Source organism: Rhineura floridana, chromosome 17, assembly GCF_030035675.1.
Source record: "Rhineura floridana isolate rRhiFlo1 chromosome 17, rRhiFlo1.hap2, whole genome shotgun sequence".
NCBI lineage: Eukaryota > Metazoa > Chordata > Lepidosauria > Squamata > Rhineuridae > Rhineura > Rhineura floridana.
In genome coordinates this window covers 12,393,474-12,405,618 of record NC_084496.1, presented here as the reverse complement: position 1 = coordinate 12,405,618, position 12,145 = coordinate 12,393,474, and positions in this window count along the sequence as shown.

The window sequence follows — 12,145 nt, the reverse complement described above, 5'->3', positions numbered from 1 at the left end:
ATTCTCTCGAATGTTGCCGAGACTGATTGGAACTTACATAATTGAAGGCTGCAGTTCTATGAACCCTAACTTGGGAGTAAGCCTCAATGAAATTAGTGGGAGTTTCTTCTGTGTAAATGGAGCTGTGAAATCAGAAACTGAATGGACTATAAATTGCATCCATCTTGTTCATGTTTTCTTTCAGAAATCTAACACTGCAAAGCACTACTTTAAATGCTACTGATTCTCTAGCTCTGAAATGTAAGGACATTAATCTGTTTATAAATAAAATAAATTATAACAAGAAAACCAGCGAGATCTGGGTCATTACACTGGAGGATAATTAAATGTGACTTAGTTTGTAGGAGCTTTAGAGAAACACTGATAAAATCTGCTCAGTTTGGATTAAAAATAAATTACTGCGTAAATTAGGTTTCCCAGTGTTCTGTCTAATTAATCCACACCCTTAACTCAAATTGGCTGACTTTTTAATTGCCAGATAATCTCATCCATAAGGCAAGTGTTTCCAACTCATACTATCTTCTCTGAGTGCATCTGTATAGAGAATTTTCAAAGGGCTGTATTCAATGCTAATCCTATTCAGAATAAACCCATTGAAATGAACAGACATGGCTAACTTAGTTTCATTCATTTCAGTGGGTCTACTCTTATAACTTAGTTGGCTATAACCCTAATGTTCTGCCCTGTTATGTCATAGCTAAGCTAGTAGTCTCAGATAGTCAGTTTACTCAAGTGATCCATCATGTCGCAAATACCCCCTTCTTAGGGAAGGTGATTGAGAGGGTTGTGGAGCAGCAATTTCAAGTACTCTTGGATGAAACATTATCTTGACCCATCCCAGTCTGGGTTCAGGCCTGGTTATGGGACTGAATTGGCCTTTGTCGCCCTGATGGATGACCTTTATCGAGAGAAGGACAGGGGGGGTGCGACCCTGTTACTCTTACGTGATCTCTCAGTGGCTTTTGATACCATTGACCATGGTATCCTTCTGGGCCGACTTGGTAAGATGGATACTGGAGGCACTGTTTTACAGTGGTTCCAATCCTATCTCCAAGGTCGTTTCCAGATAATAGCATTGGGTGATTGTCTTTCAGCCCCCTGGCAGTTGTGCTGTGGCGTGCTGCAGGGTACCATCTTGTCCCCATGCTGTTTAACATCTATATGAAGCCCTTGGGAGCGGTCATCAGGAGAACTGGTGCAAGGTGTCAGCAGTACGCTGATGATACCCAGCTCTATTTCTCTGTAGCATCTGAATTGGGAGAGGCTGTGCAAGCCCTGGACCGCTGCCTGGACTTGGTGGTGGGCTGGATGAGGGCCGATAAACTGAGTCTGAATCTAGCAAGACAGAGGCGCTGTGGGTTGGTGGTTCCCGAGTTTGGATAACTGGTCAGTTGCCTGCTTTGGATAGGGTCATACTCCCTCTGAAAGAGCAGATTCATAGTCTGAGGGTGCTCCTGGATCCATCTTTGTCGCTAGAGGCCCAGGTGACCTCCATGGCTAGAAGTGCCTTTTACCAGCTTCACCTGATAAGACAGCTGCGGCCGTTTCTGGACCAGGATAGCCGGACCACTGTTGTCCATACACTGATAATCTCCAGGCTGGATTACTGTAATGAGCTCTATGTAGGGCTGCCCTTGAGGTTGATCCAGAAGCTGCAGCTGGTGCAAAATGCAGTGGTGAGACTGCTCACTGAGGCAGGGTATCACCAAGATGTCACCCTGCTGCTGAAAGAATTGCACTGGCTGCCCATTTAATACTGAGCCAAGTTCAAGGTTCTAGTCTTGGTATACAAAGCCCTATGGAGCTTGGGACCAGGATACCTGAAAGATCATCTTACCCCCTTATATATCCAGTTGATCACTGCGCTCTGCAGGTGAGGGCCTCCTGCAGATACCATCTTATCAGGAGGTTCGTTCCGCACAACATAGGAAACAGACCTTTAGTGTGGCGGCATGTATCTTGTGGAATTCCCTCCCTTTCAATATTACACAGCAGCCATCTCTGTTATCTTTTTGGTGCCTATTGAAGTCCTTCCTCTTTCAACAAGCCTTTTAAGTTGAGACCTTATCCCAGTCTGCGTCTGTATTGGAATTATTTTTTAATATGTTTTTAAACTTTTTTATTTCTTGAAAGCTTTTTAAAAACTGTTTTTAAAGATGTTTTGTTTTAAAGTATTTTCAAGTCTGGTTTTTTTTTATGTTTTTAGTGCTTTTGTTTGCCACCCTGGGCTTCTGCTGGGAGGAAGGGCAGGATATAAATCAAATAATAAATAAATAAATAATATCTTTGACCCCATGCATGCTGCCCTACATGAGTTGAAGAACAAATGTCAGGATTCTCCTATATAGAGGACCCTCAAAGTCCCAGAGCACACCCTTACTTCACGGACCACCTGGTGGGTTCCTAACCCTAGGAAGAGAGGGACCCTTCTCGTCACCAGATCTCTTGTTGGCTTTGTTATAAATGCTTAGCTCAGCCCCTAAGCTCACCACTGGGCTTCCTGCCCCGAGCTCCTGTTTCCTCTGTGGGTCTAATCCCTTCTGCCTTGTCCTGCTTTCTCCCTGCTCATTTGCAGTAGACATACTATCTTCGCTCCCTCCTTCTCATGTACCTGTTCCATCTGTTCCTTGGAGGACCCTTTTCTTGTAGTACTCCAAGCCAAATGACTCTGGTGCTCCTGATGGCTGACTCTTATGCAGCCACGGTGCATGACAGAGTTTGGTTTCTGATTGCCATGGCACTCCATTCCTGGCCCACCCATGTTTACATTCAGGCAGACCGCCAGAGGGATATAATGAAGACCACCACCAGCTGTCCCATCACCCTCTTGCCCTCACAGTGAACCCCTGCAGTGGGGAGGTTCTTGCACTCCCAGAAGCTCCACGCTGGAACAGTTGCTCGAAGCCCAGCTTCTGGAGCCAAGGGTAAAAGAGTGGCTGGGGATGGAGCCATATGAGAATCGGTGGCTCAGGGAGTGGTGCACTCCAACAGGTATGCACTGAGATTTTATTTATTTATTTATTTATTTATTTATTTATTTATTTATTTATTTATTTATTATTTGATTTATATCCCGCCCTTCCTCCCAGCAGGAGCCCAGGGCGGCAATAACCTGCATATACAACTGCAAATCTACATGTGTATTATTACTGATCAGAGATCCTAACAGCTTAATATGGGAGGGAAGCGTTGTTGCTGATGCTATTGTGAAACAAATTAGGAGTCAGAAACCCTTGTTAATCTACGACAATTCATTGCAACACATGCAGCTGCCTTATACTTGTTGGAAGTGGGGCAAGAGCAACTCCTGCTTGGGTTCTTTTGTTTGTATTCCAGAAGGAAGATAGAGTTGGGGTCCTCCAGCTGGCTAGGCTTGCCTACCTTGACCTGTGCTCTTCTCTACCTGACTTCCTTCTGTTGTAAACTGATATGCTCAGGGAAGCTGACCTGCCCCTCTTTCCTTGGTTGTCTTCTTCGACTCTCCAAGGAGAGAGGAGACATCTCTGTCTTTGTTCTCTCTCCTGAGCCATGAGGGCAATACCAAAGTCTGGGCATTGCGCCTCCAACTTATTTAGTTAGAACTAGGTATGCCTTTCCTATCTGCTATGTATTTCTATAAATAAAGTGCCTTTTTCTTATTTTACTAAGTCTTTAGTCTCAGTGATCTAAATGCAGGGTAAAAGCCTGCTACTTAGGTAAATACACATACTGGCACCCGCAGCTCAGACCACTGCATTACTCTGCGTATATCCAGAGTTTGGAAAAGTTACTGTTTTGAACTACAACTCCCTTCAGCCCCAGCTAGCATGGCCACTGGATTGGGCTGATGGGAGTTGTAGTCAAAAAAGTAACTTTTCCAAGCTCTGCGTATATCCATAACAATGCTGAATCATATTGTTTGTCCGTCTAGCTCAGTATTGTCAATACTGACTGGGAACAGCTCTTCGGGTTTCAGGCAGAAGTCTTTCCCAGCCCAGAAGCTCCTAGGGATTGAACCTGGGACATTCTGCATGCAGAGCAGATGCTCTACCACTGAGCCGCAGCCCTTCCCTGCAAACTACCAACCAATACCAATCTACCTTTTCACTTCTGAGCCACAGCATTCCTTCCTTGCCCTTGCGGTCTGCAGAACACGTGTGGCCAATTCCTGAAGACCAGGTTATCCGAAGGACCATCTCCTTCCGTATATACTTGCCAGATCTTCATCGGAGGTCCTTCTTCAGGTTCTCCACCACCACCAATTGTTGTTAAGTGGATGGCCACCACAGAGGGGATTTTTCTTTTGTGACAATGACCCAGTTGTGGAATGCCCTCCCCAGAGAGGCTTGCCAGGCACCTACATGGTAGTTTTGAAAAGGTCAGATTAATACCTTTTTCTTCATCCAGACCTTTGAGGTCTAATTACATTTTTAGTGCTTTTTAATCTCCCTATCCCACTTTTTGTGTTTTTGTTTACTGAGCTGGTTCTTAAACTGGTTTATTTTTATGCTGTGCAATTTTGTTTTATGCTTGGTTCTAAGGTTTTTTTTATGTCATTTGTATCAAGATTGCTTTTATGGAATTGCATTTGCGTGTTTTATTGATGTTCTGAAAACTGCCCTGGAGGCTTTAGTTAATGGGCAGTCAAGAAATTACACAAACAAACAAAGTTCCTTCATTTCCCCTCCCCCCCATCTCATTGCCATGCTTGCACGCAACTGTTTGGCATGTTGCAGATAAAACATTCAAAAAGTGGTGAGCCCATTTAGACACTGCATAGATTACAATATCTCAAAGCGATACTATTTGTGAGAGAAGAGTCATCTTTTACGCCGCCACCGTGGATCATAAATTAATGTAAATGTTATTTTGCTACAGAAGCTAGCAAAGGTCCCCTAAGTAAATCTGCATACCAAATGGGGTGATTTTTTTTTGCACTGAGACAATAGCAGTAAATTGATCCGGTACAGGCTGAGCCCCAGTGACATTTTGGAAGCCGCAGAAGGATTAATGGCTAAAGATTTCTGATGAGCTACAAACTCGGTGGAGGAATTCATATCCATTACAGCTCTTCCATTTAGAAGACATATAGAAACTCTCTTCCTTTTTTGATATCGGATGGCTTCCCGTCGCCACGTAATCAGCCAACCTAAACTTTTTAAATATTTCCCTTGTGCAACGTGTCGTTAAATTGCTGATCCAGTTTGGTCTGCAGATCCTCCTACAATGGATAGTAAAAAATAAACAGCAACCCTAATAATTTATCGGTCTATTCTGTGAGAAATCCCACTTTGAAGAAGAGAGTTTGGGCAGGAAGAGAGTTTTGGGCCACGGGGAAAGTGCAAGATGCTTACAAAGCAAGGCTTGCATGTGAAAAACAGCACCTCCCCGTTAGGCTAAGCTCATCCATGCACGTTAATCATCCCGTGGTCGCAGTAGGAATTTATCATTTGCACGGGGCCATCAGAGATCAACACTCTCCCCCCGACAGAAATCCCATACCACAGTATTCTAATGTTGTTATTGTACTCAGTGCTTTTTTTTGGGGGGGGGGATGAGTAATGTCACACAAAGAAGTCCAAATTAATGGTTAATGGTGATATGCATATACATCAAAGGTGAGGAAGCTCAGACTCGGGGGGGTCAAATATGGCAATTCAAGCCTCTCTGTCTGGTGCTCATTATGTCAGCCCCCCTCCCCGGCCACCCCCCTCACCAGCCCTGCTTTGCATTCTGAGCAATTTTGTCCAGCTGAAATGCGTCCTTGGCCTCTGAGAGTGACTCTTGCTTGCCTGAATGGAGGACAGAGCAGGGGTGAGTGTGAAAAAAAAATATATAGCTGTTGCTCCACTCACTTTTGCTTCTGGCCTTGCAAATCACTGACATTTGGCCCTCAGAAGGTTGCCCCAAAGGTTCCCCACCCCTGCCCTTCACCTCCTGTCTAAAACCATAGAGAGCTGGCACCAATCAGTGTAGTCCAGGGGTGGGGAACCCTGTCCTCTGGATGTCACTGAACTACAACTCCCATCAGCCCTAGCATGCATGGCCCATGGCCAATGGGAGTTGTAGTTCTGCAATATCTGGTGGACCAAATGTGCCCCACTGGGGCGCAGGCAGTACTGAGCTAGATGGGCCAGCTGTCAGACTCGGTGTAAGGCAGTTTCCTATGTTCCTGTCATGTGATTTATCAAGCCTGATATCTGATGGGTGGACTGCATCCAGCTTCCTGGCCCATAAATGGTGCAGTCCTGCTCAATGGGACATGGATCTTCATTTCGTTCTTATCAGGCCTGGAATCATAAGGTGGCACTTTTGAGCAGCTCCTGGGACCCCAATTCCCTAGCAGGACCCACGGTGAAAGCCTGCCTTGCCCTGGCCCCTTTTAACTGTAATGGGCTTTCTCTTTCAGCCCTCCAATGAGTGTTGTGGTGGAGTCTTGGAGCCCCATCTTCACTTCTCACAATGCGTGCTATACAGCATGACTCCCAGATAGGTATGGGGATCCTTTCGTCCTCCAGATGTCACAGAACTACAACTCCCATCAGCTCCAGGAAGCATGGCCAATGGCCAGGGATGCTGGACAAAATCTGGAGGGGCAAATGCTCTAAGGTTGCACTGTAGGAAATTTAATTGGCATCCCCCCAACGCCCTGATATAGCGTTGCTCCAGGGCAATGTGAAGAGTTAAATGATGGCTCCTGGACTCAACCATCTGGTGATCATCAGAGCTGCTGTCATTGCCATATAACCCCACCAACATAGATGGGGGGGTCCAACAAGAGGGTAGTTTGCACAGGGGGGATTCCCTGTATCGTTAAAGCAGCATCAGATTAACGCTGAGCTTTTACAATATTCTTTATGTGTAACTCCAGTCAGATATCTGTTCCAGAAGGAAGCGGGATGGCACGGAGAAACATTTATTCTAGGATTCTGATGAATAATGCATTTATGCAGTACCACCAAATGTACATTTTTAGCACCACCCAGGGAGTATAACTACATCCCAACAACTAAATTAAGAAATGAATAGAATCTTGAATTGCATTTTTAACTAAGACTGTAGCACTAATTATATTTTACTTGGGACATAAATCCAATCAAAATCAATGGGCCCTACATGTTTAGAATCGGCCCATTAACGTGAAATAGAGATCTTTTGCTTGTTTTCTAGATTATATTTATTTCTTCTCTTTTTTTTCCTTTTTTTGAAGAGAACCATCCTTGTTCTCCAAAATAGCGCAGAGCAGCATCCATGGCTTCTTCACATCCCATCCTTGCTTTATCCACCCAACAACCCTGTGAAGTAAGTCAGACTAAGAAACAATAACTGCCCAGGATCACCAGGTAAGCTGTATGGCTGGAGAGGAAACTAAATCAAGATCTTCAAAGTGTAAATCCAACACTATCCACTTCACCATACTAGAAAAGAAGCATCCGGAAGCATTTCTGCCCCATCCCCACCCCCAAAACCACATTGCTTTCACCTTGAAAGTTTCTTTGGGTGAACACTTGTTGCAGCCATAATTGTATCCCCTGAACCACAACTTTATTTGACAACAGCAACAGTGGGGAACCTCCAGGCTATGGTGAAAATAGTCCTAGTAGGTGTTCTAATTTGGCCCACAAGGCCTTTTTTAAAAAAATGACGCCCACCTGCCCCACTTCATATGTGATGACAGGTGGGCTACAAAAGAACAATAAGCAGCCTTAAGTGTGCTCCCAAATGTTCCTTGACAATTGAGGCTTGCAGTAAGCACTGATAAATTGATCAGAGCCAACAGTAACACCCATGCCACTCAACTGCACTATGGAATTGCCAATCAGGGACTCTGTAATGCAGCCCATCCCTGCCCAAAGTAGGGCTTGCTGTCGGTTGATTTGTGCTAATAGCAAGCCCTGCAGTAATTGGCTGCACTAGGGAGTTCCCTTGTAAGGTAGGCTGCAATGGAAGAAAGGAAAGAGTGAACTCCTGATTATTTCCTTTAGAATTAGATCACTTGGCATCACGAGATGTCAGGTGATTGATAGATGGCCATCCCTATGTATCGAACATGGCCTGCAGAGGGTGACGAAGCTCCCCAACCTTGCATTTCAAAGTAGGAAATCTAGAAGAATATCATCAGCTTGCATGGGAACTCACTCAGGCAAGATCTGCCCTCATTTGACAAATGGATCCCATCTTCCTGTACATGTGTGCCAGGGAATACTTTACCTCCCAAGGAGGAAGATAACCTCTCCTACTTCCTGGCCATCACTCACCATTTGTCGAATGAGCTGAAACCCACTCCTTCACCAAAGCTAGATACATCACTGCCCTCTCCTGGAATCATTCTCAGTTGGGCAGGAAGCAAAATTCAAAGCAATTCAGTCCTTTTGAGAAGAGTGGCATAGCATCACAACTGGCAACAATCTCTTTGGGTTCAGGGTTCATATCCTGCTCAGAGTAGCTTAGCACTGCAATCCTACACCTGCTTACCTGGAGATAAGCCACACTGAACTCAGCGGGGCTTGCTTCTGAATAGACCCAGGTAGGATTATGCTGCAAGGCTTCAATCTTATACACCAGAGAGCTTCACATGTGCCCCTCCGGGCTTCTCTATATGACCCTTAGAACTCTCCCAGGCCACACCCCTCGCTGCCCCTGCTTCACACCTTCCTTGAGTGTTTTTCCCAGCCAGAATGAGTCCTAGAGCTCTGATGATGCCTTTTGCTTGCCTGGATAGAGGGATGGGTGGGTATGTGTAGAAACTAGCCTACCGTCCAAAGGTAAATGTTACAGTCACTTTTGCCTCTGGCCCCTCCCACCACTAGCATACGGCCCTTGGAAGGTTGCCCAGAAGGGACAGTGGCCCTTAAGGTTTTTTTATATATATAAAAAAGTCTCCCCAACCCTGCAATTGTCCTGTTCAGAGTGGGATTCACGAGGCTGAGACACAGGTGCAATCAAATCTTATTTTATTAGAGTAATGGATACATCAAAAGCGGTACGCTTCATAGAAATCTCTAAGCTGGCTCACCAGAATTCCCTAACTGCACTCTAGACATGTTCTGCAACATGTGAAGAGAGTTGACTCAGCAACTTAACCCAGAGAGCTGCAGTCTTAAGTAGGGAAAGTTTTAGATCGTAATCTCTGGCTCCTTCGCAAGTCCTGCCAATGTCCTGTCCACTTCTCGCGGTGTTGAGAGCGGGGTGACGGGGTATGTGCCTCCAACGGCTCGTCTGAAAGAACCGTCTCCTTACAAACCGGCTTGAGGTCAGGGGGCGGTGACTCACTTGAGGCATCCTGAGAACCGCTTGGTAAAGGGGGAGTCAACTCCTCCCCGGAACATCTTCCAATGGCTCCTCCAACCTGTTTGGGGGCGGCACGCTCTCTGCTTCCGAGGCCGCGCCATCTGTGGGAACTGGCCCGGAGTCAAACTCACTCCCCCTCCCAAGGTCTTGCTGAGACGCAACAATTCCTTGGTCTTCCGTGCCTTCTGACAGCTGGGAAACCTGGAACTCATGTCTCCCCCCCCGTCCTCGTGGGGAAGCGGAGGCTCAACAGCAATGCACATTTACTTTGTAATCTCCACTGACCAGTGAAGTTTACTTCAGGGGAAAACCTGCGCAAGATCCCGTTGCGCATCCAAGAGAACAGAGCGAATATATAAAGAAAAGGCGTCTTGCCAAGATTCAAATAGCTGCAAAGGCACCTCCGTATTCCCTTTGGAAGGATTTTGATAGGCTTATGTAAAAACAATGGCATTTTCACCACCCACGCCCCTCTGTGGATTATGGCCATGAATCCCGTCTGGTCTCCAATTAACACACAAGTCAGACAATCAACCAAAGTAGCTATGAGGCCATCCAGGCCTCTCTGCTGGCTCTTGGGTGTTGCTCCAGATCACATCTCTCACTAGCCCCGATTTGCACCTTCTGGTGTTTCTGCCTGGCTGGAATGAATGCTTGGAGGTGAGGGAAGGGAGTGGGGAAGCCCCAAGATGCAGGGAGAGGAATACAGATGATAAAATTCCAAATGAATTTATTGAAAAAGTAATAAGCCCAACGCAAACTCGGCCTTCGTCAGGGGTGAACATGGAACCTGTATACAAAGTTGTCTTAATAATCAAAATGTACAAATACGGCAAATAAGCTTAATTCTGCACAATGAAATAAATCAAGCCACATTTTGATTATTAAGACAACTTTGTATACAGATTCCACGTTCGCCCCTGACAAAGGCCGAGATTTGTGTGGCCGAAACGCATTGGGTTTATTACTTTTCCAATAAATTCATTTGGAATTTTATCATCTGCGTTCCTCTCCTTCCGGCATCTTGGGGCTTCCCTCACCTCCATCCTTCGGATGCCAGCCACTCCTGCTACCTGGAATGAATGCTTGCCTAGATGGAGGGCGGGCGGGTGTCTATAGAAACTAGCCTGCTGGACAAAGGTAAAATTTACATCCATGGCTCCTCCCCTTTTCCTTCTGGATCCACTCACCACTGGCATGCAGCCCCCATAAGGTTGCCCAGAAGGGAGTGCAGCCCTTGGGCTGAAAAAGGGTTCCCCGCCCTTGGTTTAACCCAGTAACGTACATTCACCCAGGGAATGTACACTGCAAGGTATGCGTCGACCCCTACGAATGGCATCACTTAGGACTTCTGTTGGAGTAGAACCTGGAGAAGCCACTGTAGTGATTTATAATGCTCATCAGCTCTTTGCAAGCTTGTTGCATTGGAGACTGGCCAGAACAATTGAAAAGAAAATAGGATCAGCTATTTCTGGCCAGTAAATATCCATTTATAATAGCTAATTATCCTCCTGAATGTGTACAGTTGCATATATATATATATATATATACACACACACACACACACACACACACACACACACACACTACCATAATAAAGACTGATCATAGCATCCTGACAGACACACACACACCCTTGCCACAATGGGGCAAAACACCAAAGATGCATCTGGAACTGGTTCACTGGCCTGGTCTTCACACACAGCACAATCCTGAAGCGGGGGTACGAGTGGCTTGTACTGCTATTGGTGGGGGTACTAGGCAGAGTGGTAAGCGGCGGTAACACAGCCGAAGCTCTGCTCACGGCCAGAGTTCGATTCCAACGGAAGGAGGAAGTCGAATCTCCGGTAAAAGGGGTCGAGGTCCACTCAGCCTTCCATCCATCCGTGGTCGGTAAAATGAGTTCCCGGCTTTTGCTGGGGAGTAAAGAAAGGCCAGGGACAGAACTGGCAATCCCACCCCATATATATGGTCTGCCTAGTAAAACGTCGCAAGACATCACCCTAAGAGTCAGAAACAACTCGCACTACAAGTGCTGGGACACCTTTACATTTTTGCTACCTTTGAAGGCATCTCCATGCTAAAAAAAACAAAACCTCTGTGTGTATATATAAAAAAATTGCCCATCGTTTTTTAAAAATAATCCTTCCTGCATCTAGAAACCAGCATAACAGGGCAGAAGAGGAGCACTGTTGTTAAGAGTATAAGAAGAGCCTTGCGGGGTCAGGCCAGTTCCCCATCTAGTCCAGCATCCTATTCTCACAGTGGCCAACTGGATGCTGACAGGAAGCCTAAAAGCAGGACCTGAGCAGAACTGTGCTCTCCCCAGTTGTGATTCCCAGCAACTGGGAAGATCATCTAGTTTAGTTGCTGTGTATTGTCTTCTATGGTGCCTTGGTATGTGTTGCATTCACATACAATAATTGAAAGCAACCTCCAGTTACAATCCTCCACACTGAAAACTACCGAACACATAACTCCAGTACTTAAAAGCTTGCACTGGCTGCCCATATGTTACTGGGCCAGGTTCAAACCATACAGAATATAAAACAAGAACAATTATCATATAACTGAACACTACCTTAACTTGCCTGCTGGAACATTTGTATTCATTTACAAGGCCCTTAACAATTTGGATCCGTGATAATTTAAGGACTGCCTGAGCCCTTGTATCCCAGCCTGATCATTGTGAACTTTGGGGGAGTCTCTGTTGGTGGTCCCTCATGACTCAGATGCACAGCTCGCAACAACTAGAAGCTGTGCATTCAGATTCACAGAATCATAGAATAGTAGAGTTGGAAGGGGCCTATAAGGCCATCAAGTCCAACCCCCTGCTCAATGCAGGAGTCCAAATCAAAGCATTCCCAACAGATGG